The sequence below is a fragment of the Trichosurus vulpecula genome, chromosome 2, assembly GCF_011100635.1.
Source record: "Trichosurus vulpecula isolate mTriVul1 chromosome 2, mTriVul1.pri, whole genome shotgun sequence".
NCBI lineage: Eukaryota > Metazoa > Chordata > Mammalia > Diprotodontia > Phalangeridae > Trichosurus > Trichosurus vulpecula.
In genome coordinates, this window is record NC_050574.1 from 337,870,836 (window position 1) to 337,892,161 (window position 21,326).

Here is a 21,326-nt window from a genome sequence, read left to right on the forward strand (position 1 = left end):
GGGCACATTTGAACCTTCACTGGTCTGTAGGCCTCCTCCCCTCTGCTTTACATCTTTTACTCTAAATAGACACTCTGATAACGCTGGAGTGCCTTAGTCAGACTTATCCAGATTCTGATACTCTTAGCTCCAAGCCAAGTCGTAAATGGTCTCAAGATTGACAGAAGAGTAAAAATATCCTTGCTCTTTTCCTCTACAGTTGGCATTTCTGACCTAATTGGGCACCTCTCCTGACTTAAGCATCTGCACCAGGCAGACGATACATTTCACTGTCTGTTCTCATATAAAACCAATTTCTCGTCTATCTCTCGCCTGTCTAACCTATCCAAAAATTGTTTTATTGCCCCAGCATGAAATGTTAATGATTACACCACACTGTCAGTTGCTAGGCCTAGAGGAAGTGGAAGCACTCAGCAATATGAAAGCAATCTTCAATTTTGCTTGCCAGGTATCAATCATACAAAAGATTCTAAGTCACTTTATCATTTTCCCTGCCAATTAATATCATCCTGACAGCCTTGCCACTAAGTCACTTCTGTAGGCACAGTGGCAAGGGGATGTCCCAGTCTTACTGGTTTAAATCAGAGGAGCAAGGGACTGGTATAGAGCTTTGATTTTACACATAAAATGCCCACTGGGCAAGGTAGATGTCAAAAATCTTCTAGAGAAAGAGTTGTCAAAAGTAAATAGATAAGAATGGTACTACAGGCCAGGGATAAATACTGAGTAGGGCTTCCAACATGTGGAGATTTCATTTAACTAAAGACAGATCCTTTCAGGGCTTCACTACATCTATATCACCTTGTAAGGAATTGGGATTTCTTGGGACATTAATTCCTTCCCTCAAGAAACAGCTGATATGCAAGGCACTGTGGGGAAATATTACCTAGCATCTTAAGGTTTGCAAAACACATGACATAGATTATTTTGTTTACATATTTGTTATTATTATTATCCCAATTTTACAGCCGAGGAAATAGAGATTGAGAGGTTGAATCAGCTAATAAGTATCTGAGGCAGGATTTGAACTCATCTTCCTGACCTTGAACAATTTATCCAACTATACTCTGCTGCCTTAAGGGCAGAAAGAAGACAAAAAGACCCGAGTTCAAATTTGACCTGACACTTATTAGCTTAGCTCTGTGACCCTGGGTGAGTCACTTGTTTGCCTCAGTCTCCTCTTCTGTAAAATGAGCTGGAGAAGGAAATGGCAAACCCCTCCAATATCCATGCCAAGAAAACCCCAAATGGGGTTTCTTGTTTTTTCTAAACCATTTTTATTCTCTTTTTATACTTGGTTACAAAAGATGGCTCAGTCAGGAGGAGAGGGTAAGGAATATACTCAAAATGAAGATGATAAAAGATAAGAAAAAATGTTTTTGAGAAACAAGTAATTAATTCAGGGGTTCTTACCTTTTTATGTGTGATAAAGGACCCCTTTAGCAGTCCAGTGAAACCTATAATGTTTTTTAAATGCAAAAATTAGAATACATAGAATTGCAAAGGAGGTCAATTATATTGAAATGCAGTGACCAACTTTTTAAAAAGTTCATGGACCCCTGGTTATCTGAGCTTTTACTAATAGGCTCATTCCCCAAATTCCTCTCTCTGCTTCATAAACCAAAGGTGAAGCAGTACAGTTATCCCTTCCACATCATGAATTTCCCCATTGTGGTTTCAATATATTGTGGGTCGGCATAAGAAATTAAATGGGATTTTTTTGAGAGTTTTGCAGGAAGCCACAGACAACATGCAAAGGCCAGTAACCAGCACAGAAAAAGTTTAGAAACTCAGAAATGAATAAAATATATGTATAGTATGGCATGATATCAACATATTTTATTTTTAATACCATAAATACACGCAATTTCTTTTTGAAAGTTAAAATAAGTAAAAAGTTAAAGTTTGCAAAAAGAACACAAAAGCCAGTAGATGACACACAAAGCCTAGTAGTTTTACTTAACATTGACCTCCATATTAGCCTATGACCAAATATTTAACCCAAATTTTACAATCAGGTACCGTGAACACCCCATAAAAGAAAAAGAAAAAAATTCAGACTTCTCCAGTAAGAGTGAAGGGCCAAAATTTTTATGGGGATTTTTTGGATAGTGGGGGAGCTGTACCCTAGCCTCCAAGATGTGAAAGGGATGACTGTTGTATAATGTATAATGTGATGATTGCATACCAGGGTGAAATATTAACTGTGACACTCCCTTATTTCACCACTCACCATAGAATCCTAGACTTGAGAGAGATACTAGAGATCAGTGTGCTTAATTCTCTTATTTTACAAATAAGGAAAGGTCACACAACCTAGTGAACTGGGACTAGAATCTAGGTCTCCTGTCTGGTGGTTATGCTATTACCTCATACTGCCTTCCAAAGGATCCAGAAACTTGAGGAATATTGTCCCAAGAAGACATAGTACAATCCTCCTTTATGTACAATACTCCTTTATCTGGTTAGCAAAGAGATGGAAACCTCCAGAATGAAAAAATGCTGCTTTCTACAATAGTACTTTGTTGTGTTTTTAAACTCTTGTAACCATTTTCTTGGTGACCATTTAAGGTAAATTTATCCCTAGAAACCAATGTGTGTGATCACCATTATATTCCTTGGGAGCCACAATAAAAAGAAAAAAAAATTCTTTACATTTTGGTGGTTATGTTTGAGAGTCTCTGGGATTTTGGTACTTTGTAAAAGCAGAGGCTTAGACCACAACAGTCCAGAGTACCTGGCAGTTTCTTATTGGTGGGACTTTTGGCAAGTGAAGTCTGATTGGCCAGCACAATCTGTTTTCCAGCCCCTTTCCCCCAGCTGTGACTTCACAGCTGCTGCAAAGAAAGAATGTGGGCTGAGAATGTCCTAAGAGGAGAAAATGTGCTTGATTCAACTGACTTTAATTTCAAACCACCAAAATTGTGTGTAGGTGATGCTGAAAATAAGAGGCAGAGACAGAATAATCTGTTGACTAAAGAAAGGAGATAACTTTGTGGAATAAACATTTACTTACCAAATTTACCCAGAGATTTCTGTGCAAGAAACCAAAATATTAGTAGTAATATATAGTTGTTGTTCGGTCGTGTCCAACTCTTCTTGACCCCATTTGGGGTTTTCTTGGCAGAGATACTGCAGTGGTTTGCCATTTCCTTCCCAGCTCATTTTACAGATGAGGAAACTGAGGTAAACAGGGTTAAGTGACTTGCCCAGGGTCACACATAGTAAGTGTCTGAGGCTGGATTTTAACTTATGAAGACAAGTCTTCTCGACTCCAGGCCCAGCACTCTGTCCACTATATCATCTAGCTGCTTTACTTTTGATTCAGTCGAACTCAGCAAACATTTCTCAAGTGCCTACATCATGAAAGAGGCTGTGGTCCTGCTCTCAAGAAGGTAATGGGGGAGTGTGTGTGAAGGGTGAGGGGGAAGTACATAGAGAACTGTGTTATAAAGGAGAGTGAGGCAAGTATAAAGAAGAGATTCAAACCACTGCTATGAGAACTTTGACCTGAAGAGGTCATGGAAACCATGGAGTAAATGACGTCCAAGTTAAGTCTTGAAGGAAAGGACTTCAGCAAACTGGGATGAGGGGAACAGGGGAAGGCAGCAACAAAGGAGGGGCACCTCTAGGCGTGGGAGATGACATGAACAGAGATATAGGGATGGAGAGTAGTCCGGTTTACCTGAAACACAGAAAAGATGAAGAGGGTAATATATAATAAGGCAGAGCAGATAGATTGAATCTAGGAATAAAACTTTATTCTTGTCAGACATGGTGGCACATGCTTGCAGTCCCTGCTAGGAGAAGCTAAAGCTGGTAGATCACTTAAGTTCAGGGGTTCTGGGCTTCAGTGAGGCCCAATTTGGGCATCTGCACTAAAAGACTGGTGCTAATATGGTGAGCTCTGGAAGCAGAGAGCCACTAGGCCGGCTAGTCGGGGAGAGGCAGTCCAGGTTGGAATAGCTGGAGTAGGTTAAGGCTTCCATGTTGGTTAGCAGTACAGGCCTTTGGTGAGATAGACAAAGGGAGGGAGGGAGGGAGGAGGGAAGGAAGGAAAGAGAGGAGAGAAGGAAGTAGGAAGGAAAGAGAAGAGAGAAGGAAGAAAGAAAGGAAGGAAGGAGGAAGAAAAGGATGGAAAGGAGGGAGGAAGAGAAGAAAGGAAGGGGGAAGGGAAGGAGGAAAGATAAAAAAAAAAATTTTCTTTTTCAGGAGATAATGATGATCTACCCACGATTTCTCAATAGGGGATTGACATGATCATAACAGTGCATTGGAAATATTACTTGGGCAGTAGTGTTGAAGATAAATGGATGGGAGATACTCAAGGCAGGAAGACCAAATAGGAAACTATTACCATAGTCTGAAAGGAAGAACTGTTAGACACTTTGGAGGTCAAAACTTGTCACTAATTTGCTGTGTGGGGTGAGGAAAGGAAAGAATCAAAAATGACCCAGAGGTCATCATCCTGAGACACAGGGAGGATGGTGATGTCATCGATGGTGATGTCAGAAATAAAGGATCTTAGAGGAATGGTAAGTTTAGGGGCTGCTGGGATAACCAGATGGAGATCCCCAGCAGGAAATTGGCTCTACAGGACTTGACCTCAGGGAAGAGTTATTAGATTGGGAGTTCTCCGAATACTAGTAATAATGGAAGCTCTGTGAGTATTTCATTCTGTAACTGGGGCCGGGTTGCTTCCTCTCTCCGGACCTCAGTTACTTCACCAATAAAAAGGAAAGGGTTAGACTAGGTGATTGATCTCTAAGGTCCTGTCAGGCTTCAGCATTCTGTATTCTGATGCCTCGTCCTCGTTGGGTTTGTGAATGACATGTTCTCTCCAAAACATTCTGTCCCACAACTTATGGAGGGAAAAACATCAGTCTCGCAATACTTATACATACATAACTCTGCAACTTAAATGAGAGCCTGAGACTTGGGCTGGACTTGAAGAGGAAAAGGGAACGAGCATTTGTTAAGTACCTACTGTGTGCTAGGCACTTTATAAATATTATTTTATTTGATCCTCACAACAATTCTTTGAGTTAGGTGCTATTATTATCCTCATTTTACAGATAAGGAAACTGAGGCAGAGGTTAAGTGACTTGCTCAGAATCACATAGATAGTAAGTGTCAGAAGCTGGATTTTAATTCAGGCCTTCTGGACTAGAGGTCCAGCCACCTTAAGATAGGCTGCCTGCAAGAAATCTACTGAATAAAAGTGGAATATGTCATCCACCCCACCTGTACTCCATTTTAGTGACACTGTGTCTCTGTGACACCGGGTAAGATTGTAGGAAAACCATTTTTAGGAACAATTTATATGAATTTGTTAGCTTAAAAGGCAGATTGAACATTTTTGGGATCCTGGGGAAACTGAAACATAAATCTCCCGCACTAGAGGGGATGCCTCTATGTGGTAAGCCCTTGGAGAGTGGTGGTAGGTCAGTTTGCTCTAGGTAAATAATAAACATCCTCACTTACTCCCGGTGGCCAATCAGAAAGCTCCCACAGTCAGACAGCCTTGGTTAGGTGACCTTTTTCTCTGCCTCTGCTGTTTTTCCCCCTCTGCTCATAGGCATGTCATGTCAGTATGGTTGTCTCTGACACCACTCCCAATTTGTACATCTACTCACTTACTCAGTGAATTTTTTTAAGCCCTAGAACGGAATGTTTTGGAGGGAATATATGTTCAGAAATCCATAACCTCCAATAGTGCAAGACAGTAGAATCAGAGAATCACAGATCATAGAATTGTCAGAGCTGGAAGGGAGCTCAGAGGTCATTCGTTCCCACTTCTGCACTTTATAAATGAGGAAGCAAAGGCCCACAAAACTTACTTGCTTTGTGTCACAGACTGAATTAATGTTAATCAGCATGAACAGGGCATCAAAGTGGCGCTAGACAGAGACCTGGGCTTGGAATCAGGAAGACTCATCTTTATGAGTTCAAATCCAACTTCACATGTTCACTAGCTGTTTGACCCTGAGCAAGTCACTTAACCCTGTTTGCCTCAGTTTCCTCATCTGTCAAAGGAACTGGAGAAAGAAATGGCAAACTACTCCAGGATCTTTGCTAAGAAAACCCCAAATGGGGTCACAAAAAGTCAGAAACTACTGAAACAAAACAACCAAATGAACAGGGTGCCTGGCTTAGGTCTCTGTTCTGCAGGGTGCTGCTTGGCATGCCCCCCAAGCATTGAGGCTGTGGATTATGTAAGAATATGCCTGCAGCATAGTGGGAGGATAGAGGGCGGGGCAGAAAGGACACTCTGGGAACCAGGAGGCGATTTTTGGTGGGAAGACCAGACTTATAATTTTAATTGGCACCGTGAACTCTCAATTAAGAAACTCCCTCAGGAGTCTATTGTTATTGTTCAGTCATCTTCAGTCGTGTGTCCAACTCTTCATGACCCCATTTGGGGGTTTTCTTGGTAAAGATACTGGAGTGGTTTGCCATTTCCTTCTCCAGCTCATCTTACAGAAGAGGAAACAGGCAAACAGGGTTAAGTGACTTGCCCAGGGTCACATGGCTAGTAAGTAATTGAGATCAGATGTGAACTCAGGAATCTATATGTGTTAACAAATATTCAGCAATTCACCAAACATGCAGTAATTCAGAAGACATTTATAAGTACTTTCTTAGTGGTCTATATTAAGAATACAAAGCAAAATAAGACACGTCCCTAAGATAAGAGTGAATAACAGAAGGCAGACCTAACCTCTGGTGCATCCTTTGCCATTAACTTACTAAGTTTATTGTGATTATCAGTAGTAATAATAGTTAGTTTATAGAACATATTAAGGTTTGCCAAATGCTTCACAATATTATTTTGTTTGTCCCTCACAACAACCCTGGTGGGGGGAATTAGGTGCTATTTTATCCCCATTTTACAGATGAAGAAGCTGAACCTAGGAGATGTTAAGTGACTAGCTCCATCAGCTAGTAAGTGTTTGAGGTCAGATATGAACTCAGGAATCTATATGTGTTAACAAATATTCAGCAATTCACCAAACATGCAGTAATTCAGAAAACATTTGCTAAGTACTTTCTTACTCAGGTCTTCCTGACTTTGAGGCTAGTGCTCCTTCACCTGGAAAGGATTGTAAGATCATAGATCCTATGGAAGAGAGCTCTGAGGTCATTTAGTCCAACCCCCTCATTTGACAGTTAGGGAAACTGAGGCACAGAGAAGGTAAGTGACTTACCCAAGGTCCCACAGTGACCCAATACCAGAACTGGACCTAGATTCTGGTGCTCCTGAGGACCAATCCTGTGATCTTGACCCATATACCTTCTGAATCTCAGGTTTCTCATCTGTAAAAGGAGCATTCATTCTTTCATTCATTCAGCAAACATTTATCACTGATTTACTACGGTCAAGGCATTGTATTGGCCCTTTGAGAAAGACCAAGGTGAATATGATACAGGTCCTACTCCCACAGAGCTTGCCAACCCAAATTAAATGGAGTGTCATGAGAACAAAATTAAATAAAACACACGAAGGCACTTTTCAGAGCACAAATCTCTATGTACTTGTGAACTATGAAACAGCCCTCAGAAGCACAGCTTCTCCCCTGCCCAACTCGCAGCATCCACCGAAGGCACTAACATTAGTGAAGAAGAGTGGTTTCCAGGATAACATGGGAATTATTTGTGTAGACCCATCCAGGATGTTACTGGATAGCATAGAAAGAACACTGGTCTTGGAGTAACAGCAACCAGCATTTATATAGCACTTACCTATGTGCCAAGCACTGTGCTAAATGCTTTACAAATATTGTCTCATTTGATCCTTAGAACAACCCTGGGAGAGAGGTGCTATTTTTGCCTCCATTTTACAAATGAAGAAATGGAGGCCAACAGAAGTTAAGTGACTTGCCCAGAGTCACACAGATACTAAGTGTCTGTGGCTGAATTTGAACTCGGGTCTTCTTGACTTCAAGGCAGCTAGGCGGCACAGTAGATAGGGTGCTGGCCCTGGAAGACCTGAGTTCAAATGTGGCTTCAGAACTTACTAGCTGCGTGACCCTGGGAAAGTCACTTAACCCCGTTTGCCTCAGTTTCCCCATCTGTAAAATGAGCTGGAGAAGGAATGGCAAACCGCTACAGTGTCTGCCAAGAAAATCCCACAAGGGGTCATGAAGATTCAGACAAAACTAAAAAACAACTCAACAACTTCTTGACTCTAGACCCAGCTCTCTATCCAACTCGCCACCTGGCTCTAACACTTATTAGCAGTGTGACCTGACTTAGTCATTTTCTCTCCCCGAGACCCAGCTTTCCCATTTGTAAAATGGGTGTAGTCATAATTATACTCCCTACTCCACAGGGCTGTTGAGAGGTAGGCAGCATGGAGTCAGAAAGGCCTAGGCTGGAAACCTTACCACTCGTCCTTACTAGCTGAATGACTGTGGGAAGGTCATGTAACCCATCTCAGTTTCCTCGTCTGTAAAGTGGGGACATCTATAGTGCCATTCTATGTGGGATTGTCGTGAGACTCAAATGAAATAATCTATGTAAAGTACTTTTTTGTTGCTGTTTAGTCATTTCAGTCATGCCCTACTCCTTGTGACCCCATTTCTAGGGGGTTTCTTGGCAAAGATACTGGAGTGGTTTGCCATTTCCTTCTCCAGCTTATTTTACAGAGAGAAAACTGAGGCAAACAGGGTTAAGTGACTTGCCCAAGGTCACATGCTAGTGACTGTCTGAGGCCAGATTTAAATTCAGGTCTTCCTGATTCTAGGCCGGCTGTCACTGTGCTACCTAACTGCCCATAGTCAGACTTTAAAACCAGCTGTATAAGTTTCCGTTGTTAAAATATACCCTGAACTTCAGGTGGGAGCTAGGATAATTAGAACCAGAAATTTCCAGGACACAGGACAAAGAAGGTATGCCATGTGTGTTCTATTCAGCACACAGCTCGCCTGTCCTATAAGAACTGACTCAGCCAGAATCTCACCCCCTTTAGTGAAGTCTCAGCAGGGGGCCCTCCTGCTGGATAGGCTCCTTGTGAGTGGGACCAGCTCCAGAGGTGAACAAGAGCTGGCAAACTAAGGGAACAAGGCCCCCATCTGTGAAACCCAAACCTACAGCAGTCTTTTATTGTTCAGCCATCCACTGGCATCTCCTTGGAAGATTGTAATCTTTGGACTCCAAATGCCCCCCCCATTTTCTCCTGACCATCAGTTGCCATAGTAACACACTGTATGAGAACATCTAATTACATCTGTCTGCTTCCACTAGAACCCTACTGAGCAACACATGGAGTCTTCATTTTTACCAGGGCCTCCATGCAGGGTTTTAATATTTCTGGATTCCATGTGGTGGAAAGTGTGATTGCCTCATGGTTTATTCATTTAACAAAGGTTAGCCACACACCCACTATGTACAACTTTATGCAAAACACAAAGATAACTTCCTCAGAGTCATCCATGACTGTCTTTACCATCTCTCTCCCTAGAAAATCAATTGAAAAGTTTTGTCGCTTCCACATACACATCCTTTGAATCATCTCCCTCTCTCCATTTCCACAGTCATCACCCTGGGTTCAGACCCCTCATCACTTCTCCTCTGGACTACTGCAATAGATTTCTAATTAGTTTTCATGTTTTCAGTGTCCTTCCTCCTTTCAAAACCCATTTTTTAAACAGCTGCCACAATGTTCTTCCTGAAACACAGGTCAGACCAGGTTACTATCCTACTCAAAAATCCATGATGGATCTCTATTACCACTAGGATAAAATGTAAACTTGTCTTGTCTTACACTATGCACTTTGACCCAATCTATGTTCCAGAAAACTGTCCTATTTGAGGTTTCCCCAACTCAGCATTCATTCTCCCATGTCTATGGCTCTTCCCAGGGTGTCCCAGACACCTTTCTCATCCCCCTCTCTTAGAATCTTTAGCTTTCCATCAAGGGTCAACTAAAGTGCCACTGCCTATAGGAAACCTTTCTTGGTCCTATTAGTGCCCTGTCTCCTCTTCAGATTGGGGTAGCTAGGTGGTGCAGTGGATAGAGCACTGGGCCTGGAGTCAGGAAGACCTGAGTTCAAATCTGACCTCAGACACTAGCTATGTGACCCTCGGCAAGTCACTTAATCCTGTTTGCCTCAGTTTCCTCATCTGTCAAATGAGTTGGAGAAGGAAATGGTAAACCACTCCAGGATCTTTGTCAAGAAAACCCCAACATGATGTCATGAAGCATTGGACAGGACTGAAAAACACCTGAACAACAATGATCTCTTCTTCAAATTATCTTACATCTTACTTTAACTGTTCACATCTTACTTTACCTGTGAAAATCTCTTTGAGGGCAGGCACAGTTTTTAAATTTTGTTTTTGTACCTACAGTGCCCAGCATAATGCCTTATACATAGTAGGTGCTTTAAAAATGCTTGTTACCCAAATAGGTTAATACCAAATGCTGCGGGAGACACAGAAAATGTATAGTACATTTATATTACTCCCCTGAATAAATTTGCAACATCGTAAGAAGTGACAGTGCACTACACACAATTTTTTGAATGGATCTAGAACAAACAGCAGTTTACTATTGGTCTAGTAAAATAGATTATCTATTTAGAGCTGACAAAGATCTTCTTAGAGGTCATCTAGTCCAACCCTCTGACTTTACAAATCAGGAAACTGAAGTACCATGAGATTTTCATAGGAACCGTGTCTGGTCATGGATTCCTTGAGTTGTGCCTATGGCTTATCTGGAAGGGGAAAGAGGAACGGGTTGCTCACTTAACCCTGTGGAAATCTTAAACATGTTTTTAGTGACTGAATCCACAGTGTTTCCATGCAACAGGATAAGATACTGGGCTTTTCTAACAGGCACAATGGGACAGGGCCAGTTCATTTCCCTGAGTCTGCACTCAGAGACTGAGCCCCAGTCAAGGACTCAGTAATTTGACTCGTGATAGCAATGGCTGGGACTCCTGTCTTAGCCCCCTCCCACCCCATCAGTGGAGAAGATCCATGTGAACCTGCTAGGAGACCCTCCTCTCCTTCCCAAGAATTTGAGACCTCCGTGTTGAAGGGCTTGGTAAGCAAGCCCAGCAATGCAGCTGGAGTTTGCTTTGGGTAGAGCTGCAGGAGGTGGCAAATGGTCCTTCAGGCCGGATGTCCCCCAGCAGGAGACATTTCTAAAAACCAGCTGTCCTGAATTCACTCTCTTTCTCTCTCTTGAAATGGGCTACCTGACTGCTTCTTTCCTTCCCCTCCTCTTGGTGCAGAGTATAGGGTCTGGGTCTTTCTCCCAACTTCCCCCCCCCCCAACTTTTAATCAATGCATTCTCCTTGAGCCGCATGTGGAAATAATTAGAACAAGATTGCTGTGTAAATGTGAACCCTGGCAGCCCTTGACATAGTTTAATGACAGTTTCTTGGCAAGAATGAAAGCCTGTAGGTCATTTGCCTGAGAATCTCATTTGAATTTCCACTAGCCTCACTCTTACCTCTCTTTTCTCACTTTTTTTTTTCTTGTAAAGCTAAGACACGTACAATAAAGCCTGCATTGTTAGCATATTGGGGGAACGAGATTCCATCAAGTTAAGTATGAGTGAATTCGTGTAGGTTCAGTCTCCTTTTTAAGGCATGTAAATCACTCTTTTAAAAGCCCTGTGAGGCAGAGACATAACTCCCCTTCCTTCCCCAGAACCTTCCCAGTCTACCAAAAGACCCACAATGATAACTCTCACATAGACATGAACCAATCTATTGGTACAGGAGTGGGGAACCTGCAGCCTCGAGGCCACATGTGGCCCTCTAGGACCTTAATTGTAGCCCTTTGACTGAATCCAAACTTTGCAGAACAAATTCCTTTAATAAAAAGATTTGCTCTGTAAAACTTGGACTTAATCAAAAGGTCACACCCGAGGACCTAGAAGGCTACATGTGGCCTCAAGGCTGCAGGTTCCCCACCCCTGTCCAGGTATTTTGGATTCAAGTTAGCTTCTTTGGATGGACTGAAGATTCATATCCAGGAATATCTGAAGTGTTGATTTCTTGACCTTTTGTACTTATAAATGACTTGGATTATACGGCTTTTATTTTATCTAATGCAGGTAGAAAGAAGGGCTTTGCAAGAAGAGGGAAAAACTAAATCCCAACAAGGACATGTCCAAAGCCATAAAGCAAGTCAGTTATCTCTTTCAACACTAGAACCTGGAATTTCTGATCAGAAGAATATATATGGTTTTTCTCTTTTAGAGTGAATTGATTTGCAGTTAGAGGTCATGTGTTCTAATCCCCTCTCTTTCATTTACTACCTGTCTGACCTCCAGCACATCAATACCAGTAGTAATTTTTGTTGCCAGATTTTAAAACCCAAGTAATTATGACCTAGAAAACAGGCTCCTTTGGGACCATTGGTTGTTAGGGAGATTCACATCAAGTTTTCAGAAAGGCTTTGAATCTTTTTTTCTTTTTCCTCCCAATATATTGCCCAGCCATTCAGAACTCAATTCCATATCCAGGCCCCTGGACCAGTCCCCCTCACCATTAATTTACAAGGGAATTTGAAATCTGGTATTGCTAAGCCCGTTTCCTTTACATTTTTTTCATTTATTCCCTTGATATCTTTGACCTTTTGTTCCTCCAGATAAATTGTTAGTATTTTCCTAGGTTTATAAGGAAATTCTGTGGTAGTTTAATTGATCTGGCACTAGATACATAAATTTAGGTGGTATTGTCATTTTTACTATTTTCCATTTTACAGACCAGGAAAGCAAGATCAAGATAGACAAGATAGGTTGACTTGCCAAAAGTCACAGAGGCGCAAAATTAAAGATCCAGATTAGAACCCAGGTCCTCTGTCTCCAAATGCAGTGCCCTTCCTCTAGTGGTCCAGGTTTCTACCCAATTATCTTCAAGCCTCAGTATAGCTCACCCCTCCTTTAACAATTTCCTAGGATTCCCTTCCCAGTTATTAGTTCCAACTTTATCTTCTCTTCACTATCTTCCTTCACCTACTGACCTCACTTACATTTTACCAAGAACCAACTTTACCATCTCTTTGCTATCTTCCTTCACCTACTGACCTCACTTACATTTTACCGAGAAGACGAAATGTCACAAGTTCCCTCTTATCCCTTTGTCTTCTCAACAAACCCCTACATTCGCTGTTTTATCTCCCTTCCAGTCGCAGCGGGAGAGTTTTCACTCCTCCCTAAAGCAATCCTCAGTATGTCTCCTCTGGATGTCATTTTTTCACCTTTTCTTGTGGGTCCTCAATCCCACAATATTCCTTCCTTTCTCTAGCATCTTCCATCACTTTTTTTTTGGAGGGGGGAAGGCAGGGCAATTGGGTTAAGTGACTTGCCCAAAGTCACACAGTTAGTAAGTGTGTCAAGTGTCTGAGGCTGGTTTTGAACTCAGGTCCTCCTGACTCCAGGGCTGGTGCTCTACTCACTGCACCACCTAGCTGTTCCCTTCCATCCCTCTTTGCTCATTCCCTCCCATCCCTTAAAAATGTGTGCCTGCTCCTTGTCCTTCCCTTCTGAATAATCTCCCTCGTCTTCCCTCTCAGGTATCTCTATGTTCCTTTGCTTTCATTTTCCTATTACCTGCTCCCTTCCTAACTACCTGCAATTCAGTTTCCATCACAACCACTGGAGTGAAATGCCTACTAATGACCCTCTTTTTGTCAGATTAAATAATCTTTTCTCAGCCTTCATCTTTTTTGCCTTCTCTCCAGCATTTGATTCTGTTGATCACCCACTCCTTGAAACTCCCTCCATTGGGTTCCATGACATTGAATCTCCCTGGTCCTGCTTCTGACTCTCTAAATGTGACTTCTCTAGCTCCTTTCCTGGCTCCCAGCTTTCTCCTCTCAGCCGTCACAGCAGACCCACATACCCATTCTCTCATTTCCAAATCCTGGCTGTGTCAGCTTATTCCCAGGCTTTCTGCTTTTTTTTTTTCTGCTCCTAGGGACTAATTACTGTACCAACTCAGAGATTATATCTGTCCAGGCCTTGTTATCACAGTTCCATCTGCTTCTGTGGGAATTAGCTTCAGATTTAGGGCTCTTACTTAGTCTCCTAAGTACACAGACAAGGTTAGATTCTGGAGCCACCCTATTCCACACGCATCTTTGTGCTCCTGCAGAGCCAGGCTCAGCACCTGAATCTGGGATCTCCTACAACCAGGATCTGTGAGCCAGAGCCTGGCTCAGACATATTCACTTGAGCCTGTTGAAACACACCACAGCCCCAGTACTCTAAGGCACCTAGAGCCCAAATGCTATATAAAACTTTATTGGATGGCCATTACAGATGGACAATGAACACGGCCCAGAACTGAATAAGAAGAGGGGAACGGACTGGACTGTGTTGCTTTGGGGAAATTGTGCAGTGTTGTTAGTGATCTCCAAGTTTTTCCCTTAAACAGAGGCCCATATTTTCAACATCGGTATTTACCTGTTTGTTGTTTAATTGTTTTCAGTTGTGTCCAACTCTTCATGCCTCCTTTTGGGGTTTTCTTGGCAAAGATATTGGAATGATTTGCCATTTCCTTCTCCAGCTCACATTACAGCTGAGAAAACAGAGGCAAACAGGGTGGTTAAGAGACATGCCCAGGGTCACACGGCTAGTGAGTGGTCTTAGGCTGTATTTGAACTCAGGTCTTCCTGACTCCAGGCCTGGAACCCTATCCACTGAGCCATCTAGCTGCCCCATTTTGCTTTGTAATGATGATGATAGTGACACACAGCTATTAGTAATAATAATAACTGGCATTTATATGTAGTGTTTACTGTGTGCTAGGCCCTTTACAATTATTTTCTCCTTTGATCCTTGGAATGACCCAGGAGGCAGGGGCTATTATTATCCCTATTTTTCTAATGAGGAAAGTGAGGCTAAATGACTTACCCAGGGTCACGCTATTAGGAAGTGTCTGAGGCCGGATCCGAACTCCAGTGTTCCTGGTTCTAGGCCAGGACTGTTTCTACTGCACCACTCAGCCGCCCCATTTTGCTTTGTAATCACAAAGCCCTATTTAAACATAAGCTATTATTGTTGCTGGGAAGAAGGAGGGATGCTGGAAGTCTGATGATGGGAGAAATGACCTTTTATTATCTGAGGAGAAAAAAAGATGGTAGTGATAGCATTAACCTTGAAATGAAGTGCGGGCTATAAACATGCCTAATGCAAAGACTCTGTCTCTGCAGCAGCAACACAAATTACCTGCCACTGGCATCTGGCCGATTGCAAGAACTCCTTGCTTGTCTCCCCCCACCTGCTTTCTTAGACAACATACAGCACACCAACGCACCTTCTACCAGAGAACCTGAATTAAACAGACATATAGCTTAACAAGGTAAAAACGAACACTCTAAATGCATTTGAGACATCATTCCTAGTCCCCAAAGCGGCTCAGGTTTTATTGTTCCCCCACCCCTTCCATCACCCAGGGTTGTGTTATTCAGTCAGCCCCCTCTCCTCCCAGCTGCCAGCAGCCCCTCTCTGGGTGGGGCCTGGCCTCCCTGTCTTATAGAACATGCATTCACTGCAGTACAGCCCCACCCTCCCCCAGAAGTCTCTCCTGCTTCCACTCAGTCCTGTGGATTCCTTTGTTCTCAGGCTGCATAGCGTTCTGTCTGTTTGGGGGGGTGGGGGGGCAGGGGGTGCGCTGGTCATTCCATGAAGTTTCCATTACTAATTTTGGCATGGAAAAGAAAACCATTCTCTTCTTAGAATTCTGTTGCAGAATTGCTCTTGCAAATTGAGCCAAGATCTCACACCGGCATAAAAAGGGCCGTTGAAAAGGAAAGTTGGGAAGGAAGAAAAGGATCAGGGATGAGGCCTAACCAGTCCGCTTTGGGGGGTAGATGATATTTTAAGCTGACAGTTTTATGGCTTTGCTCTGTAACTTCCTCCCCAGCCAGAACACATGGTCTTCCTGATCATCCTTCACTGCCAAAAACATAGGTTCACAACCTTTGAAACATCTTCTTTCTTATGCCCAGACTTTATGGATTTGGGTGGGCTGAAATATATCAGGTACACCAATACCTGTTCAGGTCATCTTGCAATTAAGTCCCTTCTAGTGTTCTTGCAAGGAAAGAATCTTTGTGGAAGAAGGAGGAGGAGGAGGAGAAGAAAGAGAAAGAAAGAAAGAAAGAAAGAAAGAAAGAAAGAAAGAAAGAAAGAAAGAAAGAAAGAAAGAAAGATAGGAAGGAAGGAAGAAGGAATGAAAGAAAGAAAGAGAAAATAGAAAGAAAAGAAAGGATAGAAGAAAACAGAAAAAGGAGGAAGCGAAGGGAAAGAAAAAGAAAGAAAACAGAAAAAGAAGGAAAGAAGGAAGGAAGGAAGGAAGGAAGAAAGAAAAAGAAAGGAAGGAAGAAAGGAAGGAAGGAAGGAAGGAAGGAAGGAAGGAAGGAAGGAAGGAAAGAAGGAAGGAAGGAAGGAAGGAAAGAAAGGGATTCCTTTTCCATCCAACTCTTTCCAGTTCTGATCTCTCTCCCCAGCTTCAGCCCCACGTTATCAGCTGCCTCGTAGACATCTGGAAGTGGATGAACCTTAGGCATCTCAGATTCATCATGTCTAAAACAGGACTCATTCTCTTTCCTCCTCAAACCCTCCCCTCCTCCAAACCCCTGTATATATTGTTCAGGGCACACAGTCCTTTCAGTCACCCAGGCACACTCCTCACTGCCACATCCAATCTGTTGCCAAATCTTATCATTTCTACCTTGACACCATCTCTCCTAAATGACCTCTTCCCTCCACTCATTCAGCCCCAACCCCAGTTCTCACTGGTCTCCCTGCCTCCATCTCTCCTCATTCTATCCTCCAATCCTTCCTCCAGTGGGCTGCCATGGTGTTTTTCCTAAGGTGTAGGTCTGACTAATTCACCTCCTCTTCTCACCGAACTCCAGTGCCTCCCTGTTTGGCCTTTAAAGCTTGGCCCCTTCTGATTTTTCCAGTCTTCTTACGTTTTATTCCCCTCCACATGTCCTACAATCCAGCTGTTTGCAGTTCCTCAAACACAGAGCTCCATTTCCTGTGCCATTGCCTTTGCCCTGGCTGTTCCCCATGCCTAGAATGTTCTCTTTGCTCCCTTCTCTCCACCTCTTGCTGTCTCTGATTTCCACCAGCATCAGCAGAAGGCCTTTCCTGGACTCCCCAAGTGCCTTCCGCTCTCAGATTGCCTTCCATCTACTCTATCTATATCTTGTATGTACAAAGTTATTTACATATTGTCTCCCTCATTAGCATATTTGTCCTTAAAAACAGGAGCCATGTTTTTGCCTTCTTGATATCTGTAGCGTTTAGCACAAATTAAGTACTTAGTAGAGGCAGCTAAATGACCCAGTGGATAGAGTGCCAGGCCTGAAATCAGGAAGACCTGAGTTCAAATCTGGCCTCAGATACTTACAAACTGTGTGACCCTGGCCAAGTCACTTAACCCTGTTTGCCTCAGTTTCCTCATCTGGAGAAGGAAATGGCAAACCACTCTAATATCTCTGCCAAGAAAACCCCAGTGGGGTCACGGAGGGTCAGACACAACTAAAAAATGACTAACTGAAAATCTGCTAAGTCTAGCTAGTGCTCTCCCTTTCTCTCTCTTTGTATTACTGGGTTTAGAGAACATCATACCTTCCAGCAGTCAGCATCTTCAAAGTGTTGTCTGAGAACCAAACAAAGGAGATATGAAGTCAAAAGAAGCAAGAATGTCCTAAAAATAAGTGCTGGCCAAACATGGAATGGACTATCTACTGAGGTAGTGAGATCCCCATCACTAGATGTATTCAAGTGGAATTCACTCGTCATGCTATTGTTGTAAGGAGATTCCCGTTCAGTTCTAGGTTGGACTAGATGACTTTTGAGATGCCTTCCAGTTCTAAGATTCTGTGGAGTAAAAAGAAAAGTCATTATTATCTTCTGCGTGCACAAAAGTCCTCTGATGCCTCACTGCAGCATGGAGGTGACTGCAAAGGCTGGGCCAGGACCTAGAAGGGCCTGCAGGGTGACACAGGCTTCTGGTATAGGCCCAGGGGCGTTGGCCCAGGTGTTAAGAAGCTCATCAGAAAATGAAGCCATGATTTTTTTTCAACATCGAGGGATCCACCAAAACCACAGGAAAGAGAATACTACCACAGATCCGTGAGGTGTTCAGTCAGAATGCTTTGCGGGCCAATGCCTTATTTGGGAGCATCCCAATGGCTCCTTCACCTGCGCTTCTCTCCCAGCCAGTCTATCATTTTGAACACATATAAACATACAGATTCTGTATGCCTTAAGACCAGAAGGCCAAATACACACCCATGGAAGACAGGCCCTTAGGTTTATTGTTGTTCAGTCATTTTCAGTCGTGACCGACTCTTCATCGTCCCACTTTGGGGTTTTCTTGGCAAAGACACTGCAGTGGTTTGCTGTTTCCTTCTCCAGCTCATTTTACAAACTGAGGCAAGCAGGGTGAAGTGACTTGACCAGGGTCACACAGCTACCAAGTATTTGAAGCTGAATTTGAACTCTGGTCTTCCTGACTCTTGGTCCAGAGCTCTATCCATTGTGCTACCTAGCTGCCCTGAGGGTTCTCTTAGTATAATAGGGATCCCTATCCCTATCTAAAGAGTTCTCTCTTTCCTCCTTTCACTACAGGTGTTTAGTCTGCTGTTTAGTCATTTTCAGTCATGTCCAACTCTTCATGGCCCCGCTTTGGGATTTTCTTGGCAGAGAGATACTATAGTGGTTTGCCACTTCCTTCTCCAGCTCATTTTATAAATGAAGAAATGGGGGCAAACAGGGTTAAGTGGCTTGCCCACAGTTTCACAGCTAGTAAGTGTCTGAGGTCAGATTTGAACTCAAGACTTCCTGCCTCCAGGTCCAGCACCACCTAGCTGCCCCTTAGGCTTATTACCCCACACATGTTTCAGACATACATGAAAACTCATGTGGTATGGCCACTCTGAAACTTGGACTCTACTAATTGTGTATTTCTCCTCATTTGGAAAGGGGAATGGGCTGAAGCATATCTTATATTTAACAAGCCTTTTCCTCTTAATGCAAAAGACTATGGTGGACTGAGAATGAGAAAGAATACCCTCTCCTCTCCTCTCTTCTCCTCTCCTCTCCTCTTCTCTCCTCTCTGCCTTTCCAAATCCTTCATGCCCTCCAAGAGCTAATTTAAGCCATGGATCTAAAGCCGGGAGGAAAATAAGCCATGTAGTCCTCTCCCACTCACGTTATGTAGATGAAGAAACTGAGGATCAGGGCTTTTCCTCAAGATCATCCAGGGAATAAGTATCAGGGGTGAGATAGGAACCCGGATGAAGCCAGATCCTGAGACTCCAGAGCCCATTCCATGGTACCATGCTGCTTCCCTCCTTCATCCTTAAATTTTTTTCCTGACCACTCCAGCTAATAGCGATCTCTGTCTTCCCCATACATCTGCAGCATTTATTGCTTGTATCATTTACTTGGGCACTTAGTCATAGGCTGCCTCTAGGTATCTATTTCCTGGGTGTATGGCCTCCCATCCTTCAGCTAGATTATAAGCTTTCTAATAACAAGGGCCATGGTGGGCTAGATGAGCTCCAAGGTCCCCTACGGCTACAAATTCTATTAACCTATGGCTCATACTCTTCTGGTATATCTACAATATAACAGCACACTGACCTCCTAATAAAGCTCAATTAATACCATGTCAGCCTGAATATATGCCATCCTTCTAAAATGAGACTTATTTGAAGGCAATAGATATTTAAAGACAGCTAGGTGGCATAGTAGATAGAGCTCTGGGTCAGGAGTCAAAAAGACTCATCTTCCTGAATTCAAATCTGGTCTCAGACACTAACTGTGTGACCCTGGGCAAGTCACTTAACCCTACCCTGTTTCCTTCAGTTTCCTCATCTCTCAAATGAGCTGGAGAAGGAAATGGCAAACCACTTTAGTATCTTTGCCAAGAAAACCCCAAATGGAGTCAGGGAGAGCTGGACAAGACTGAAATGACTGAACAACACCAACAAAAGGCATATAAAAACTGGACCTGTGTCTTCATTAGTCTAGAGAACTCAGAGAAGAGCCAAGTCCCTCTACCAAACAGGTTGGCACCTTTCTTCAGTTCATAGTCCGAGAGAGTGGTCTAGAAGACCTAGGGGTTAAATCTCTTGGCCAGAATCACACAGCTAGCATGTGTCCTCCTGGCTTGGAGGCCAATTCGCAATCCACTGTGCAATGCTACTTTTCACAAGCGTGTATGTGCATATGTGTACATGTGTTTTTGTTGTCGTTCAGTTGTTTTCAGTCATGTCTAACTCTTTGTGACCCCATTCTGGCTTTTCTTGGCAAATATACTGGAATTTTTTGTCATTTCCTTTTCTAGCTCATTTGAGAGATGAGGAAACTGAAGCAAACAGGGTTAAGTGACTTGTCCAGGGTCACACAGCTAGTAAGTGTCTGAGGCTGGATTTGAACTCACAAAGATGAGTCTTCCTAACTCCAGGCCTGTACCATGTAGCTGCCTGCATATGTGTATAGACACACACACACACACACACACACATATGTGTGTGCATCTATATAGATGCATATACATGGACACATCTATGGGTACATGTAGATATATACATACACACCTATAAAGAGTATCCTATAAGTCAGATATACATATATATGTATATACATGTTGTTTTATGTTTATGTATATATACATTATCATACACACACATATGCATACATATATGTTCACTGAGACTCTTGGGAAACCCTTTGTGTGTGTGTATGTAGGTGTATATATATGCATATATATATATATATAATATTTGTATTCATGCATGCTTTAAAAAGCTTAAAACTTCACTGACTTTTGGGATACTCCACACACATATACATATATACACATACACATGTATATTATATTTGTAAATATATTTTTAAAATGAAATGAATATTTTTTTAAAAGTTTTCTAGCCCACTAAAAATGTTTTATTCATTTTTGCCATTACTGAATTCTTTATCTTGACTTTTTTGTTGTTCACTTACTGAGAGGGTGATCGTGTCACCCTCATGCTTCATATATGCCAGATTTGGGGGAAAACTGAGGCCCGTATTTGGACTAGTACAGACTGTTGAATTGAATGGTATAAAATCGAATTTTTAGAACTTAGTACTGTAAATAAAAGAAAAAACTTTCCAATCATCCTGATACCCTTTGTAAGTATACATTTCCATAAACATTTGGTGTATTAGTTATAAGTTTTATTTATTAAGTCTTCTAAGGTGCTATCACTTTATTATAGTTTAAGCTACAGAACTTGAAAGAATAGGACGTTAGAGCTAGAAGTGACCTTGAGAGATCACCAAAGAAAGTGGATT

General features: G+C 42.5%; 1 protein-coding gene across 1 annotated transcript in view; it reads left to right on the forward strand.

Annotated features, from left to right (window-relative positions):
• Positions 1-21,326, forward strand: part of FSTL1 (follistatin like 1) — a 104,648-nt gene that overhangs the window by 44,953 nt on the left and 38,369 nt on the right. The gene's annotated exons all lie outside the window — the stretch shown is intronic.